This window comes from Pteronotus mesoamericanus, unplaced genomic scaffold, assembly GCF_021234165.1.
Source record: "Pteronotus mesoamericanus isolate MK-2021 breed Mesoamerican mustached bat unplaced genomic scaffold, CSHL_Meso_final scaffold_36, whole genome shotgun sequence".
Classification (NCBI taxonomy): Eukaryota; Metazoa; Chordata; class Mammalia; order Chiroptera; family Mormoopidae; genus Pteronotus; species Pteronotus mesoamericanus.
In genome coordinates this window covers 16943246-16961572 of record NW_026555313.1, presented here as the reverse complement: position 1 = coordinate 16961572, position 18327 = coordinate 16943246, and positions in this window count along the sequence as shown.

Below are 18327 nucleotides of genomic sequence, written 5' to 3'. Positions count from 1 at the left end.
ACATCTCCTATTACCCAATTACTCAAGAAATATTACCAAGTAAATAACTTTGTGCATCCATTTGGGTAACAGAGAGAATTATTCAAAAGTCTTCAAAATAGACTGCTGGCAAATACCAGCCACCCATGGTACACTGAATTACATATGAGCATAAAAGGAAAGAAGGCTAGTTCCCTCAATGCCTAATGGGCAGAAGGAGGAGGCCCAAGGTTGTACTGGCTAAGTTTTCTTTTTTCATGTTTCAGCTCAAAAGTTACCTCCTCTAGGCAGCATTTTCTGACTCATCCAGCAGACTCAAGCTTTTCTTTATCTGTTACCATTGTACCTAGTCATATTTTCATTAGACCTTTTCATTGCTCTGCATTTCTGGCAGAACACTTGATTTTCATTTTTATATCCTTGATGTCCAGAAGAGCACCTAGTACATAATAGCTATTCAATGAAAAAATAATGAATGATTATCTCCTAATAGCATTATCACCTGAAATTTCTCTTTCACCTAACATTTTCCTCCACCTGATCATGAGTTACTTGAGTATGCAAACTATCTTATTCATATCCATTTCCTCAGCTATGATCACAGTGTGGCATATAGCAGAGACCCAGTAAATGTGTTAACAGTATGGATAGATTAGTGAGTGGGTGGATGAATGAATAAATGACTGTTTAAAGCTTCTAAGTATTTCTAAAAGTCACCAGTTACATATACACCAAATACCTTCCTTCCTTTAAGCTCCTAGTCTTTGGATTTTGAACTTCATTTTTCCAAGACTAGGTAGCGTCTGATTTTAAAACGTGTTTCCTGAATACTTCAAGAACGATTAGGGAGCCTTTAAAAGAGAAGACACCTTGCATGCCTTTTGTTGGAGCCTATTAAATGCCCCTTGATGTGCAGTCTCCCATTCTTCCCTAGTAATAAAACCTCCAAGTTTTAGCTCTGCACAAGATGCCTGGAATAATAACACTTTCCAGACTCCCTTACAGATAGGTATGAATATGTGACTAAACTCTTCCAATGGGATTTAAGTGGAAGGTCCTATGCAATTCCTGGAAATATCCTTAAAGGAAGGCAAAAATGGCCTTCTTCCCCCTCCCTTCTGCTAGAACACAGATAAGATGGCTGGATCTCAGGTAGCCACATTGAACCATGAGTTGAAAGCCACATGCTGAGGATATGAGACTAGCAAGATACCAGCCTAGGTTCCTGACCACTTTGTGGCCAGCCCAGTGAGACTGGACTCTAACTCTATATTTCTTCTACATGAGAGAAATTTGGGGCTTTCTGTCACTTGCAGCCTAACTAATCCTAACGAATATAGGCATCCTGCCAGATACGACATGAGAAACATCAAGAATCTTCCAACAAGCTGAATTGAATCAAACTGGCACTATGTACATCAGACATGTCCTTTTAAATAAGATAAACTTCACTGGAAACTCAAGATAAGAGATTTTTGAACTTGACAGTGCATCCCTGAAAATAGCTATTCTCATATCCCTTCTCACTCTGTTCAGGGCAGGTTCTCTCCTGAAGCTCATTTCATCCTTAATGAGAGAAAAGAAAAACAACTACTAATGCTACTGTTAAAATATCCCTTGGCTTCTCTATTAGGCACAGTCCTAGTCTGAAACTGTGGGTCAATCAACAACCTCCCTAATGGGGGAAATCCCTCAGGGAGAAGAGTTTTAACTTAGGGTTGAAAGTTCCCACCTCCAGCCCGTAACTGTGAAACATCTTGATTCAAACAGGCCAGAAGCTCAATTTCCATCTCCATTTAGAGCACTTTGACTGTGGTCATTTTTCTGATAACGTCTGGGAATTTCATGGCTTTTTAAGCAAGATGAGGTTGAATGGTTGGATTTACTGTGGATGAAATGCTGCCAGAAGAAACTTCAGTTTAGCAACTGTTATCATGGACTATAAATCGAGGACTCCTCGGAAGAGTGGTGCCATTGAAAACAGTTATTACTCAATGTTAATAAAAAAAAATCATGGATCTAATAAAAGTTAATGGGGAAGTATCATATGCCATTAAAACTGCAATCAAAGCAAAGAATGCTGGGTTGGGGGAGAAGAATCCACAATAATTCTGTATTTTCTGTGAGCCAAAATTGGCCATGTCCATAACACTTCTGAAGTGCAAATGGTTACACAAATCAAACTGAACTGCAGAATACTTAGTAACAGGATCACCTCCTTTTGTGAAAACAGAAAGGAGCAAATGCATTAACTACAAGTCAGTAAACTTCTTTCTTAGGAACTCTGTGTTTCCCAGCTAGGAACTTTGTTCCTCCAATGGGCATTGTCTCAACAGCGTAGCTATGTTTCTTAGGAATTTAAGCTTCACATAGCATCCATGGTCCTTACTGAGATGTTGGAAATCAAGAAATCAAAACCCTTCCCTCCATGCATCCCATTGCCACCCTAGTCAGGTCACCGCCATTTCCAGCTGGACCCGCCTCCAGCCTAAATGATCTCCCTGCCTCCACTCTTGCTTCCTTCTTTCTCCACCATTCAAATCCATTTTCTACATGGCAGCTAGACTGATATTTTAAATTTATGAATAAGGTATTTTTTCATCACTCTGATGTTTAAAATCCTTGAGGAACTTCCCTTAGCTCTTAGGATTAAAACGAAAGTTCTTTTTGAGACACTAAAGGTTTTGCCCAATTCGGATCCGACCCATTTCTCAATCTCATCATGAGCCACATGCCCCCACATCCACTCGTATGATGGGGGTGTGGCCCTGCACTCTTAGTTCTGGGAATTTCCAATTTCTGCTCCCACCTCATCCACTGTCTGCCAAGATCATCTGGACTCATCCTCAATTTCATCTTTCAATAGATTTCACCTATAAATCATCTTTAATTTCATTTTCTCAAGTATGACTTCCACAGCCTCCAGGTTAAGTAAACATCTGCTGATGCATGTACATGAGCCACTCTATACTTGCCCCTTTTATACAATTTAGTAGATGATTAATTATCTGCACAATGTCAATCTTCCCCACTGCACTTTAAGCTGAATGATAGGTTCCATGACTTTCTTATTCATCACTTTCCCTAGTACCTAGTCCAGAGTGTGTTAATTATAGGTACTCAAACTCTTGTTAATACAAATGAATAAATAATGAATGGATTGTCCCAAAAATCCAGAAACACGTTGCTAATGCCACCAGTTACAAGATGAAATGACTGCTTATAACCCTCTATAAGACAGAGATTAAGACATGGTGCTACAGAAGAGGTTTAAAAGCCAAATCGGGAAGGTGCGGCACACATGAAGGGAGAGGAATTTCAGGAGTAAGCAGTGTGTATGGCCCTCCTCCTGACACAGAAACTTTTCCAACAGCCTTAAATCACCTCTCAAGGTCAGGAGTGAATAAGCTAGGGAGGCCCTTTCACAGACATCCTCAGAGTGCCGAAGTTGGGAAATCATCATTTTGAAACCACTGGAGTAAAGAGTGGTTCAGGCAAGAATTCTCAGTAGGATGCTAACTATAGGGCAAAATTCTGATGCCTGCATGGACCTAAAGTGTTCCCCCATAGATAAATGATTAGTTGCAAAGGCAAAAATAGTAACTATACAATGAAAAAAATGAACAACCTTTTCACAAGTTGATGAAAATGAGGAAGGGAGAGACTGATACTGTGTGACTCCAGATGTGACATCCTGAAAAGGACATAACATCACTGAAGGAGGGTCTGACCTGGAACATGTAGCCCATCCAATGATGAAGCAGGATGAGATAAACCTAACATGAGTGACAGCCTTCAAAGAGAAGTGGGAGGAGGCTCTATATCAAAAATATCAATGCTATACAGGACAAAGAAAGGCTATGGAAGGTTTCCAGATTAAAAGAGACCAAAGACATGACACAATAAATGTAATACATCACCCTAGATTGGATCCTGCACTGGAGGGGAAAAATGTTCTTAAGGTTACCATTGGGTTAATTGACAAAACTAGAATACAGACAATGAATCGGGTAAAGATACTCTATAAATATTAAGCTGACTGAAGTTGATATCCTATGGATCTGTGAGAAAAAGGGAAAGCAAATACTCCTGTTTTAAGGAAATATACACTGAAATAGTTGGGGGGAAAGGGTCATGATGTATCTCACTTATTCTCATGTGGTTAAGAAAATATATTAGAGAAAGAAGACAAATAATAAAGCAAATGGATTAAATGCTAAAAATAGAGGAATCTGGGTATAATAGTTCACTATTCTTATTCTTGTAACTTTTCTGTCAGTTTGAAATTATTTCCAAATTATAAAAAAACTCAAAGGGGACTTCACACTGTAACAAGTCTTCTCCTTCTTCAAGATAAGCTTTCTGTGGCAACCAGGTAGAAGAAACAAAGCCCTGGCTCTCAGAGCCAAATCAGGTGAGGCACCAGAATCTTTGTCTGATATGGAACATCCCTGAAGATAAGGCAGAGAGGAGGAGAGCCCACACTCTCACACACAAAGCTCCCCTCTGCTGAGCCCCAGAACCCTGAGGGTCTTCAGAAACCTTCCCAACAACTTTAACATGCGAAGCACTGCTGCAGAGCATGGTGCTGCTTAAGAATGTCTGGTTGCTTAATAATCCGGGCAATCCTACTTCACAAGATAAAGCTGAAGCCTTACCTCTGGGTCCCAGGGTTGCTGCCCTGGAGAGAGAGTCTGTCTTGGTCAAGTTCCAGGGGAGACTCCAGCTAGATCCAAGCCTAGGTCCTGAGCCCTATAAAGCAACATCCATGGCAATGAGGGCTTGAACAGATCTTCAGTCAAATCACTCCAATACTCTGAGCCACGGTTTCTTCAAAGGCCGAAGGGAAATGGCTGGGATATATCAGTGATTCTGAAATCTAGCCGCATATTAGGATAACCTAATGAGCTGGTAACCAACCCCATTCTCTTTTCAATGAGATCAGAATCTCTGAGGATAGGGCCCAGACACTGGTGTTTCTTGAAAGCTCTTCATATGATTCAAATGTGCAGGCAATGTTAAGAATCAAGGGGCTAAATGACCTAATAGGTCCCAGGTGTCTCTTGTTGAGCTAATTATCTGATGCCTGTTGGGATATTTTAATTCCTAGTCTTCCTGCTTTACCTCCAAATGGAATCCCGTGACCCCCACACTTTAGGCTCAGCTCTTCTCCACCACTAGGACTATGCCTGACTTGAGCCAAAGTTCCTCAATCCTAATTCAGCCATTTTTGCTGCTGGTCCAGCCACTGTCCAACTCCATATTCCTCAAAGCTCAGACCTACCTTGTGCCTGCCAAGAACTATGAAGGGTCTGAAGTTTTACAATATTTGCAAAGTAAGAAGTTAGCCGGTTGCATTTTTATGGATGCTAGTAAAAAAACATGATATTCCTGAGTCAGAGACAAGAGACCATTTAATACAATAAAGACAGTGTAGTGTTCTTTTTGCACCAGTTCCCCAAGCCTCAGTGTTCACAGAGCAACATGAAGAAACCAAGATGGGCCCTGGCCAGTGTGGCTCTGTTGGTTGGAATGTCAGCCCATACACCAAAGGCTGCAGATTCAATACCTAGTCAAGGCACATACCTAGGTTGTGGGTTTGACTCCCCTCCAAGTTGGGGTACATATGGGAGGCAACTGATTTCCCTCTCTCTCTCTCTCTCTCTCTCTCTATCTGCATTGAAAAAATGTCCTACTGCGAGGATTTAAAAAAAAAAAAAAAAAGGCCAGATGACACCTGCATACAACATGGGTTGTATCATAGAATAGGAAGCCTAAGCTTAGGAAACCTAAATCTTTTATAATGGGCAATAGCATGATTACCATTTCTCCAGAAAGAAACATCATCTCTATCTTCTGAGCTGTTCACTATACAATCATCCTTGAAGAGATAGTTCAGTGCCCTGCACACAAAATGTGCAGATATATGAGAAACCCATAGAGAATTGTCTCTCATCAGCACCCCAACTCTAATGCCCAGTGCTGAAACTCCTGACTTACCTGCTTAGGATAAGGGCCACTGGGGCTGCCCTTGCCCTTGTTAGTTCTCTCAGAGCTAGTGTCCTACCTCTGCACCCCAGTTCTGCATCTGGGCCCTGCTTCCCTAATGCCAACTACCTATAGCCAGCCACCTGGGTTACCCATCACCACAATCTTCCAGATTACTTCTCTCCAAAGTTTCTTCCCAAATGGGTTCGCAGGCTCTGACACATGGTGGAAGTTTCTGAACTGGGACAGAAAATGAGAATGGGGCAAAACTGGCCTGAGGTTGCAGAGCAAGGAGCCAGAGGAAATGGGAAGAGCAGCACCTAGAACAAACTGAGGGCTGCAAGCCAATCATACAATCTAAACAGTAGTTCTCACACTTCACTGCATATCAGAATCACCAGGAGGTGCTGCTGAAACAAGATTTCTAGATCCTACCCCAAATACCTCTACTGACTGGGCCTGAGGTGGGGTTGGCAAATATGCATTTCTAGCAAGTTCCCAGGTGGTTCCGACACTGCCTTGGCTTAAACATTGTCAATCCAAAGCATGTGGACTGAAAAACGACAACCAGGTTGAGAGACATTGGATTCCAAGTGGACCAAAGAAGAGAAAAAAAGATTTAGAGGATCTGAAGGCATATTCGCCAGACCTGCAACCTAGGAGCAGGAAACTTTTTATGAAATCCCTTCAGCTTTGCCTGTAGATCAGAGAGGACACTGTTGAGATTGTTTAGGACAAAGATATGTTGGCTCCCCGACGTTGACTTCTTGTGATCCGAGATGCCATGCTCACTTCCTAGTGTTTGCAGTGGGCTCTGCTCTCTGGGTCTTGCCCTAGCCCACAGGTAGATCTAGTTGAAGTTTTTGCTTCTCCCAGCCCACCTGTTCCTACTAGAGCTAACTCAGTCATACTGGTTAGCCTCTGTCTCCAATCTCCCCCACCACTGTCACTTACACACACCCACTAAACCCATCCTTTCCCTGCTCTTTGCTCTGTGCCATGAAGACTGAAGCCCTAACATACTGCAACACGCAGGCCATTAAGTTTGAAAGGAGCTCCCGTCATTTTTTTCACACTCCCTCTTCCTCTTCAGCAATGTCTTTCTCACACTTGCATCCTACCCTGCCTACCGCCACTACTGGTGACTCCTGCACTGCAGTTTCAGACTTTAAACTGGAAAATTGTTTCCATGAGACTATTTCCTCCTCTTGTCTCTTCAGCACCCACGGTGGTAATGGCTTCCCACCGCAGCTTCCAGATGCGCCACAACCTGTTACTGTTCCCTTAGCCAAGCCCACACCTCTGGAAGTGGTCCCTTCTGTGAAGTCTCTCGAATCTCTGAGTTGGATTATTTTCTGCTGGGACCCTGACTGACAGACACCCCTGTCTTGCCTCGCCACACCCCAAGATGTGCCAGAGCTCCTCTCTTCTAAATAGAGGTACTGATATGGGCCTTTCTCAGTGACAGAGTGGAGAAATAGCTCCCTCCACCTGCTTCAGCATCAATCCTGAACCCCATCCCACTCCACAGGGCTCCTCAGTGATCTGGAGACAGCAGCAAGGTGAAGCACAACAGGTATGACCAAAGGCTTTGTCACCGGGATGGAAGAGCTCCTCTCCCAGACAGTATCCCTCAGGCAGAAGCATGGTTTTGTGACAGAGCCAAGCAGAGAGAGCAAGGCTGTATACCCAGATAGCCAATGTGCTCTTGAGGCCCTGCTAATCCGGTCTCCCAAAACCATGTCAGGAACAGCACTCTGGTACAAGCAGGACTCTGGAGTCTCAGATGATGTTGCCATGGTAACACTAGGGTCACTGCTTAGCAACAGGCAAGAGATGCAGGAAGTTGCTAAGATATTTTCATGTGTGTTAAAGCAAATGGATGTTTATCTCAGTCTTGAGTGCAAATACACTGTTGGGGGGAAAGAGAAAACATATACACATAAACCACCTACTGATGTGCATATCTGCTGATCCTTGAGGGCTGGAGAATATGCCTTCTCTCTGGAGGAGGCAGACAGAGAGACCCTGTATGGCCCAGTGAAGAATATCCTCTCTTACCACTAAAATATCTGCCCACCTGACTTCCCTTTCACCAAGCCTTAAGGCCTTCACCACCACCTAATGTCTAATATAGTTTCCAAACCTAAGTGGTTTTTGAGAGGCCACCTAGTTCAGGAACCACATGAGTGGACTACAAAGCCAGGCTGCCTGGGTCTAAATCGTAGTCTTGCCCTTTCTTGCTCTATTACTTTGGACAAGTAACTTCTCTGGGCCTCAAGTTCTTCATGTGTAAAACAGGAATATTAATAGTGCCTATCTTTCAGGGTTATGTGTGAATTAAATAGCCTATTCCACGTCAAGCACCTAAAACAGTGCCTGGAATGTAGTAAGTGCTTTATTAAGGGCATCTGTTTTTAATCTTCAGTGAACTCGTGGAAACTTTTCCATGTGTCAGACCCTGTAGGAGGAACTGAGTTGACCCAGCCTTCCTGGGGTCCACATCTATTTCTATGTCCATGTGGTAAGGAGGGGGCCAACTCTTAGGCGGGTCATTGAAGGTACCCCAAAATATAGTTCCTGGCCTAGCCAACTTAAAGGGTAGTTGTGAGAATTAAATAAATACATGTAAGAGTTCAGGATGATGTCTGACATACAGTAAGTGCTTAATAAAGGTTACCTATTACTACTGAAATAATTATTATCATTATGCCCCCACTCCACACAGGCTCCAAACTGGTCTGTATTCTGGCCGCTAGATAACCCTCATATACCTCCATATCTGGGCCCTTCGTTACACTGCTTTTAACTACCTGCGATGCTTTCCCCCTTCTTTCCTGCAGTCCATTTCTATATGGGACCTTCAAGGAAAAGTTCAGCCATACTTGCTCCTAAAAACCCCCCAAATTCCCTGGGCCATGGTCATCCCCTCTGCCTTGACCACAGCCGAACTCCCATGGGGTTCACTGTCTGTCCCTTCTTCCTCGTGTTTTTAGGTGTTTGTATCTTCCTGCCTGAGCCAGAGCGTGAGCCCTCACTATCAGACACTTCTCATGCATCTTCTCAGGTCCTCTCAGCCTTACCTGTCTTGGGTCCTTTTCCACCAGTTCACCTCTGTTGGCACCACAGTTATCAGCTCTGCATGAACTCCCCCCAACCACCACCCAGTCACCATGCTGGCTCCTGGGGCCACTTTGCCTCAGCAAAGGAGCTGCACAATGGGCACATGACTGTGGAGTTCACTGGACTTACCATGGTTCCCACTGTCCAAAGCCAGTGGCTAAAAAGCCTGGCAAAATAAACAAAGGCACCGGCTCAGTGACAACAGCCACTGTCAGTTGGGTCAGTGACAACACCCAAAAACGCTAAGGCACTCTTATCTGGAAGGAGGCATATGCACTGACCCAACATCCTATATGGTCCCATGTCTCCAGCAACCATGATGTAGAGACTGGAAACCAAGGAGTGGATGGAGAACTTGCACTCTCACCGTGCCCCTCTCCCCACTTCCAGAAATTTACACTCTGACTGTTGCCTAGGCCCTTCCAGGTAAGTGGTCTTGTTGTCAGGGAAGAAATTCTTCTGTCAGTCAGAATTCCACTGGCCTTGAAGTCGAGCTTATAACTGAGTCAATGGGCACTCCCCATACCAATGGACAAACAGGCAAAGGCAGGAATTACTATACTGGTGGGATCAGTAGCCCTGATATCCAGATGGAGCTATTGTTCCTACACAATAGGCACAGAGAGGATTACTTCTAGAACACAGGAGGTTCACTGTGGCTTTTCTAGGTGCTTAAAACCCAGTAAAAACAATAAAAGGGCAATTGCAGCAACCACAGTCTAGAAATGGCATGGCAACTAAGGGCAATTAAAGAATAAATTTAGTCTCTGTCTGCTATGCAGTGGACACCTGGATCTGCAGCACCAGTGTTACCTGAGAGCTCCTTAGAAATGCAGACTCTCAGGATCCTCCCCAAACCTTGGAATCTAAATCTGCATTTTAACCAAACTCAGGTGATTCACATGCACGTTGAAGTGGAGAAGCCTACTACTAGGCAATCCACTAAGCAAGCACCCTGGGACTTTCACTGAAGATGAGAGATGTCTAGAAGAGCACTTTCCAACAGGCATGCCACAAGAATTTTTAAAACATACAACACCTGACTATTTAGTCAGGACAACTGACCTCTTTTCCCTTAGATTGTCAAATTAAAAAAATGAAACCAGCCAACACAACAATAGCCATTGGTGTGAATGAATCAAAATTATAACTATTTTTTTTGTCAGATTGGCAAAAACTATATTTTTTGTGTGCTGTAGAATTTTAGTAGTAATTAGTTTATGTGTGCCATGAGATAAACAAGGTTGAAAATACTGATCTGAAATGAGTACAAATGGGGAGAGGTGATGAATATTAATTGTGTCCTCAAACCAGTGGCAGAAGTGGAAACCGTGGACTCTTTCACTTACCCCCTTTTCAGAGAGTTAACTGTTTACAGCCTTGATGGAGAATTTGTGACTGAATGAGTTTGTATTTTTCCCTCAGGAAAAACATGAGGGGGTTTCATTCTCACAAAAATTCAGGCTTATCTTCTAGTGTGGGACTGGATACGCCTATAAAGGAAGAACATTAGCAGAGCTGAGTGGTGCCAGCCTGGATTATAGCAACATCTATATGCCACTTCAGATCCTGTTGTCTTCACCTCTGTTGGGGCCCGTGGCCACTTTCTCCACACCAGCTGTGACTCAGTGTAGACTCCACCACCCAGCACCCAGCCCATCTTACAGACTCAGATGATCACCGTACTTTAGTGCTTGGTGTGATCTGGCTTCCACAGTGGGCCTCAGGGGGAAGGAACATGTCATGCAAACTAGTTAACAGTTAATGGCAAAGTTTGATGAAAGAGAACAAGAGATGGAACAGTGCCCCTCTGTGCACCCCTCCCTTTGACAAACTATCCTGAGATTTAGTAGCTCAAATGGCCTCTCTGAAGATGATGTCACATTAATGAGCAATTACTGGTACTTTGTATTAAACAGTGGCCAACTTGTAATGTACCCCTTGCATTTCATCTTCTTCCTCTGCTTCCTGCCTCCCATTTCTTCCTCACTCCCACCTCCTCATTTTCACTTTCCAATAATATTAGAAGCAATAATAATATTTTGCTTCAGGCTCTGCTTTCTAGGGTTCTTAAGCTATGACATCTTTAAGGGCAAAGCCAAGGTTTTATCCTCCCTTGCACAGGGCACCTTGTCCAGTGGCTTACACAAGGTAAGAACTAAATGTTTAATGCCTGGAGAGACTAACCTGAAGAAAGAGAAAGGCTGGCCAGGATGTGGGATACTCCCATTTGTAGGATGTGTAAGATCAACACCAGTAGTTAAGGGATTCAGAAGGGAAATGATGCTAGGAAGTTGCTATGCTGCCCTGTCTTTGGTTTAATACCATTTTGTAAATAAATAGCCAACATTCACCAGCCTTGAAACCATATGTGCATTTGTTTGTTTGTTTTTTTCTCCGATTAAGTGTAGTCACCTGTGCAAGTATCTTGCACAGATTGAGCAATGGTTCATCAGCAAATGGTGATTAGCAAAACTCTCATCAGGAACATGTTTCCTCCTTCCTTTGACTTTACAGCATCAACTTAAGGTAATTCTCAGTGAACTGCTTTCTTAGGTTCTATTTTAAAACATGCCAGACCAGCACCAGGCCCCTGACCTCTGACTTTTTCACATCAAGTCCTGATTCCACAGCGGCTATCGCCCTTGTGGCCCTGGACTCCCAGCTGACCTATGCACCAGCCAGGGGAAGCAAGCCAGGCTCAGTGGCAGCTGTTTCTACTGAGGTCCCTCCCTGCCCCCACTTGCAAAGTGCAAGAAGCAGGGCCAGCAAGTAGGAAACCCTCTGCAAAAGGCAGCCACTATGACCCTAATTTTTTTTATGCTTCCCTTGACCAAAAGGCTTCTGCCTAAAACTTGGATTCCAGAGGCGTCCCCTACACCAGGCGTCTCTGGGAAAAAGTAAGATTATGTAACTAAGATTCTTGTCCTGATGAGGAAATGAAAAAAAATACAGTAAAATAGCTAACAAATATTGGGGATTGCTATGTTCCAGGCTCTGTATTATTTCATTTAATCCTAATCTAAGAGGTAGTTGCCATTATCTCAAGTTTACAAATGAGGAAACTGTGGGTCAGAGAAGTTTAAAAACTTAGCCAACCTATAGAACAGGAGAAATAATATATCTGACAAGGGACCTGTATCTAGAATGAAGAGATTCATTACAACTCAGTAATTTAAAAGACAATTCCAATTACAAATGGGTAAAGAATATGAATAGCCATTTTTCCAGGGAAGATACACAAATGACAAATAAGCCCATAAAAAGATGTTCAATATCATCATCAGTCATGAAGGAAATGCAAAGTAAAACCACAATGATATACCACTTCACACCCACTAGGAAGGCAATAATTAAAAAGACAGACAATAACAAGTGTTGACAAGGATTGGAAAAAGCAGAGCCTTCAGACATTGATGGTAGAAATGTGAAATGGTGCAACTGCTTTGGAAAACTGTCTAGCAGTTTACAAAAAGTAAACATCAAATTACCATTGACCAAGTAATTCCATTCCTAGCTGTACACCCAAGAGAAATGAAAACACATCCACACAAAAGTTTCTACATGAATGCTCATAGCAGCCTTACTTATAATAGTTAAAAAGCAAAAAAAAAAAATCCAAATGCCCTCACCTGAAGAATGGGTAAAAACTGACTTCACATCACACAGCCTCTTCTTCTGAGTAAATGAAAATTAGACAGGACCCTTGAATTTCTTCCAAGACAAGTATGATAACAGCGAAATGAACAGAAGTTGGTGGTGAGGAAAGAAGCTTAAGCTGGTGAGTCTGTGGACAAGAAGGTTCTCCTGAAACCTAAGGACATTTCCGCCATATTTCTGTGCAATTCCTACAGGGGTCCTCCAGCATCTCAGATGACAGTCTGAATGGCAGTGCTGTCTCCTAGTTCCCTTCACTGAGCAGGAGAGCAGCAGGTTGTGTGGGAGCGGAAACATGACACAGGAAAGCATGTATCTGATTCTGACCTGACGGGACATGATGTGTTCCTTTCAGGTAGTGTCCTGGCTTCCTGTCACCAAAGGGCCTGATGCACTGCAAATACTCAAGTACTTGATGAATCAGATTGAAATATATCTGCGCAGGAGCTAAACAGTCTCTTGGGAAACCCATGCCCCGCATAGCCCCAACATCTAACACAGTGCTTTGTACATAATAAACATTCAACAAATATTTGTGGAAAAAGATGGATGGTTAGTTGATGGAGATTGGTTGTGTTCCTCCATCACAACCATTGGATGGATGTGCGATGGACGGTTGAGGGAAGAAGTACCACTTAGTCGAGGAGACAGGCTACTGTACATTTGTGAGACATATCCAAATGAGGAAAATGAAGTACCAAGTTTAACTCCTAAGAGAAAAAATAAAGTATGCGATCATGCTTCAGCCCCAAAAGGTTATCCTCCTCTCCCACTACCACCACCACCAATGAAACAGGACATCTGGAATTTGGGGCATGGTTTTAAAGAATCCCCCAATTTTTGGTTTGCAGCTTGGTAAATGGCAACATAAATATTTTTAGCTAGAACACACCTTTGAAATCCCTGAGCTATTGAAGAAAAATTAGCCTGGAAGAACAACTGTCATTTTGTGGGAGTGTGACAAGTGGCTGTGTAATTTCCCGAGGATAACCTGAGTCATGACAGGGAGTTCACACATCAACAGCAGTGTCTGTAATATCAAAGTTTAGGAAATTGACACTGTGTCTTTCACACATTATTTGAACTGATTACTGGTTCTGGATAATTCACTCTCCCCAATAGTGTGGCTACCTGACCATGGTTTTGCTAGAAGGTATTACAAGGAAAAAAAGAAACCTTCCCCAGAAGGCCTGGTGTGACATTTCACACAGGTGAGTCGCAACGAAGGGCCAGCTGGAGACCACAGATCCGGTGCCTTCCCCAGAACTGCCCCAGGAGACACATTCTGAGTCCAGAACCTCAGAAGCCTATTCACCCACTGCAAGCAGCAGGACGATAAGGACAAAACTGTTCCCTGAGGAGAACTGTGTCCTTGGGCAGAGCAGTGAGGCGAACTAATTTCTAATAATGAGGCTGTAAGCTACAGTGTTTGTCTACAAAACAGGCTGATTCATGAAGAGTAAATATGTCAACTAATTCAAGAGACACACTAAATCTCCATTGTTTTCTGAAGTTCAGGTTTTCCGGCTCTGTAAAATGTGATGCACGCCTTCAATGTGTGAAGCAGAATCTGTGAGATTGCAGAATGCCACATTAAACTCAGAGCTCCTGGGCTAATGAGGGTAAGTCCATTTTGCAGTAATGAATTGTTGGTAATAGCCCATCATGGAACAGATGTTTCATCCGTCATTGCACCGAGACACCCACACTCCAGAGTACTAGGATAGCCTGGGGGAGTGGCACAGGCTGGGGAGGGCCCCTCATCTTTGGATTCCCGAGTGGAGCCAGCCTCAGGAAGAGAATCGGTGGGTGCCTAGACGGTGTGATCGGAGGCCCCCCAGATCTCCCCTAACTCAAGCTATGTCCCCACCTACCTGTCATAGGGCTTAAAATATACTCCTTTGCACTGCTTCCTATTAAAATGTAAATATGTCACGGGGAAGAAGTAACAGATTAAATTAGCATCCATTATTACTTACTTTCACATCAGGGAGAGCTGGGCCCTGAGGAAGTGAGATGAGGGCAGGTAGTTGGTGTTGAAAGGTGACAAAGAAGAGGCCTGAGAAGGTCCCAAGTAAAAGGGGCAGGGCCAGGCTGGGCCCACACTGTGCATGCCAGCACAGCAAATGCTTGAGCATCTCGTCATACTGATACTGTGGGTTTTTAAAGCATATATTTCTCCAATTACCTGAGCCACCCAAGGGAGGGGGGGAGGTGTAACTTATTTATCTTAGCAAATTCCTAGAACCTGGCACATAAATATTTAGAAGAACCCAAGTACCTCTCCAATATGTGTTTGTTAAATAAATGAATTTTATCCTCACAATCTTTTAAGGAAATCAAAGGAGGTATTATTACTATTTTGTAATTGAGGAAACTGACTCTAATGAAGGCCCATTTACTTGCCCAAGCACAGGCAATTGAGGAGACACAAGCTCTGGACAACAAAGGGGCAGAAAAACATGTGCACTTTGAGGACAAGAGATCATGGGAGGTAAGAGTGGAATAAATCAGGGCCAAATTTTGCGTGCTTTTGAATATCAACCTGAAAGTTTTGTGTGTTATTCAGAAAACACTGAAAGTTTATTTAGAGACTGGGAATGCAGGAAGTCAAAGAACACAGTGAAATGTGCAAACTAGTATTTTAGAAAGATTATTAGCAGAGAAGATGGTAGGAAAAGGAGTTGAAGAATCAAGACAATAATGACTAGTTAAGAGATTCCTCGTGTGGGTCAAAATCAGGATTGTACCAGTGGAATTAGAGAGGGGCTGCACATTTGAGAGACTTTGTGAACAACGAACAGAACAGTCTTAGTGGCGGATGAATGAGGAGCGTGTAAGGGACAGGAGGAATGAGGGACAGTGACTAGATTTCAGATGCACTTAACTGAATGACAGCACATGGACAGCAGTGGGAAATCTAGATAAGAAGCCAGTTTTGACCAAGAACGGTAAGTTCCACTGTAAACATGTAGAGTAAGGTGACAAAAGAATACCCAAGTGAAGATGTCCATGTGACAGTTAGAAATTTGGTGTCAAACTCTCAGAGAGATTTAGTAGAAGCAATGAGATTAGCTGCAATTCTTTCTCAGGACTACAGAAGGAGTAGAAAATGAGTCCAAGTGAGAACCTACCAAAGTGAAGAAGACAGGGTGAACGGTGTGGTGACACTCAAAGCCCAAGGGGAGTGTTTGAGAAAGGCAGAAGTGACAGCACTAGATGCTGCAGAAAGACAAAGAAAAGGAGCAGAGACATATTGCATCTCGAGGATAGGCCATCTCTGGTTTTCTGTAAGAGGACACTTCAGAAGAGTGGAAAGGGCAGGAAAACCTAAATGGAGTAGGGGGCAGCAAGGAGAGGAGGTAATGGCAGGGGAAGAGAGAACCTGCTCCTCTGTGGCAGGGACAGTAGAGACAAGCCTTATTTGTTTGCCCCTTCAGGAGAGGGAGAGGGAGGCTTATTTTATCTGAAAGGGAAGGAGCCTGCACAGAGAGACTGAAATATCAAAGAGAGAAGGAGACACGGGGGTGGGGGTGGGGGGGAGGCATGGCATGGAAAAAGCAGGAAGGGAGGGGTGGGGAAGGGGCGGTCGGGGGGTGGGTTGAGAGAAGGAGAAGGAGGCAGTGAGAAGAGATGGCATGAAGGAAGGGAAGGGAGCAAGCAGGGAGGCATGCCCAAGAGATCGTTTCACTGGAAAAATCAGAAAGATAAGTTCCCAGGATTCAGTCTGTAGACCCCCAGGGAATAAAATAGGCAAAGAACTAGATTCAGAAGTTGCCAAGACTTGCCCAAAGTAAGAGAAGAGAAAAAAAAAATCATCTCTACAGTTAGAATCTCATTTATATTTTGCTGACAGTCCAAAACAATGAAATCGGCACCTAGAATTAGGAAGTCAGTGAACGCCAGCGCTAGAGAGGTCCTGAAACATCATCTGATCCGTCTCACTTCACCAACTAAGAAAATAAGGCCCAGAGAGGTGAAGTAAGTTAATCAAGATCACACAGCTAGTTAAGGGTGAAATCTGGACCAGAACCTAGGATTCTTGACTGCTGGTCAAATAGCAACTCTGTGTGCTAGATCTCCTGGGATAATTCCAATCATATACGATTTATTCTTTCCAATAATAATGGTTTTATTAAATATATAAGAAAATATTATTTCATTCTGTAACTTCAAGTGGCTTTTCATATTAGAAATTTGAAAAATGCAATAAATCAGGAAAAGCATATCTGTCAGAAAATGCCTCCCAATTTGTGGTTCTGCAAATATAGTCACTGCGATCACAGGCAGAGGTATTACAAGTGTAGCTCTGGAGTCAGGGAGCCTGACTGCCAATCCAGGTGAGCCCACCACTTACTGCGTGCATGACATTGAATGAGACACTTGACCTTTGCTGGGAGAGGGGCCTCAGCGCTCTCAGGGTGGCAGAGAGGGGAGTGAGGCAGCAGCAGTCGGCCACACCGTCACCGCTGCCCTCTGCGTGAAAAGAAGTGGTTTGTGAAGAAATCCAGAGAGGGAAGCAGCCAAGCTGCAACTAATAACGTTTTCCCTCTGGAATAATCCCTGTGTTTCAGCCAGAGATGATGTGGAGGTTTTTTGAGAGGCAGACCTGAAGAGAAAATGTAATTACTTTTTCCTGTACTTGAATTTCAAGGCAGTGTCCTTTTAAAATGAAAAAGGCACTTGAGGGGTATAAGGGAGGCGGTGGGAGAGAAGTGAAGGATAGAGAAGAATCATTCGTTCTGAAGTATGTGACATTTCACCAAAGTGACTCCCTTTGGGAGCAGCTGGTACAAATGTCATTCAGCTGAGACAGTAGGAAGCAGAAGAGAGAGGTGGGCTGTGCAGAAAATAGCATGACCCGCTCCTCCTCTCACCAACCGCTCCCCTTCCCCAAATCCTGACTCTCTGGGGAAGAAGTCAGGACCAGGCGCAGCTGAGGTCACTGGCCTTGGGGTGGCTTCAGAAAGCTTGCTGTTTTCACTGTGGTCATAATGAAGCACATATCCAACCCCAGGAGAGCTGAACCAACAGCAGAGCCTTGTGGGGAGGGGGGTCTCTGTCCAGAGACAGTAAAGTTCTGAACCCCATATGGGCCAGAGGACCAGGAGAGGCGACCATGCAGCCACTTTCACCAGAGCATCTCAGCTCTCAATGTGAGTGTCTATAACAGGAAACCCTTGTGTTCTTCAAGCTGATGATCTGGGGGCATAGAAGAAGGAAGGAGAAGAAGACAGAGAGTTAAGCTAACCAATCCAGCCTTGCCACTTACTATATGAACTTGGCAAATTATTTAATCTCTGTGCCTCAGTTTCTTCATGTGAAAAAGATGGGTAATATAGCTATAAGGGTGTTGGGAAGATGAGATGTAGATGTTGCAAGTACCTAGCAGTGAGGAGGTGCTTGACAAACAACAGTATTTCATATATACATGGATTATGAAGGAAATATTAAATTCATGTGCACGTCCCTGGCTGAGGTCTCAAAGTCATCCTGCAGGAGCATAAACATTCATAAAACTCAAAAAGGTGTGATGAGACTGTTCTTTCAGGCTACTGACACTCCTAGACAGTTGCTTCC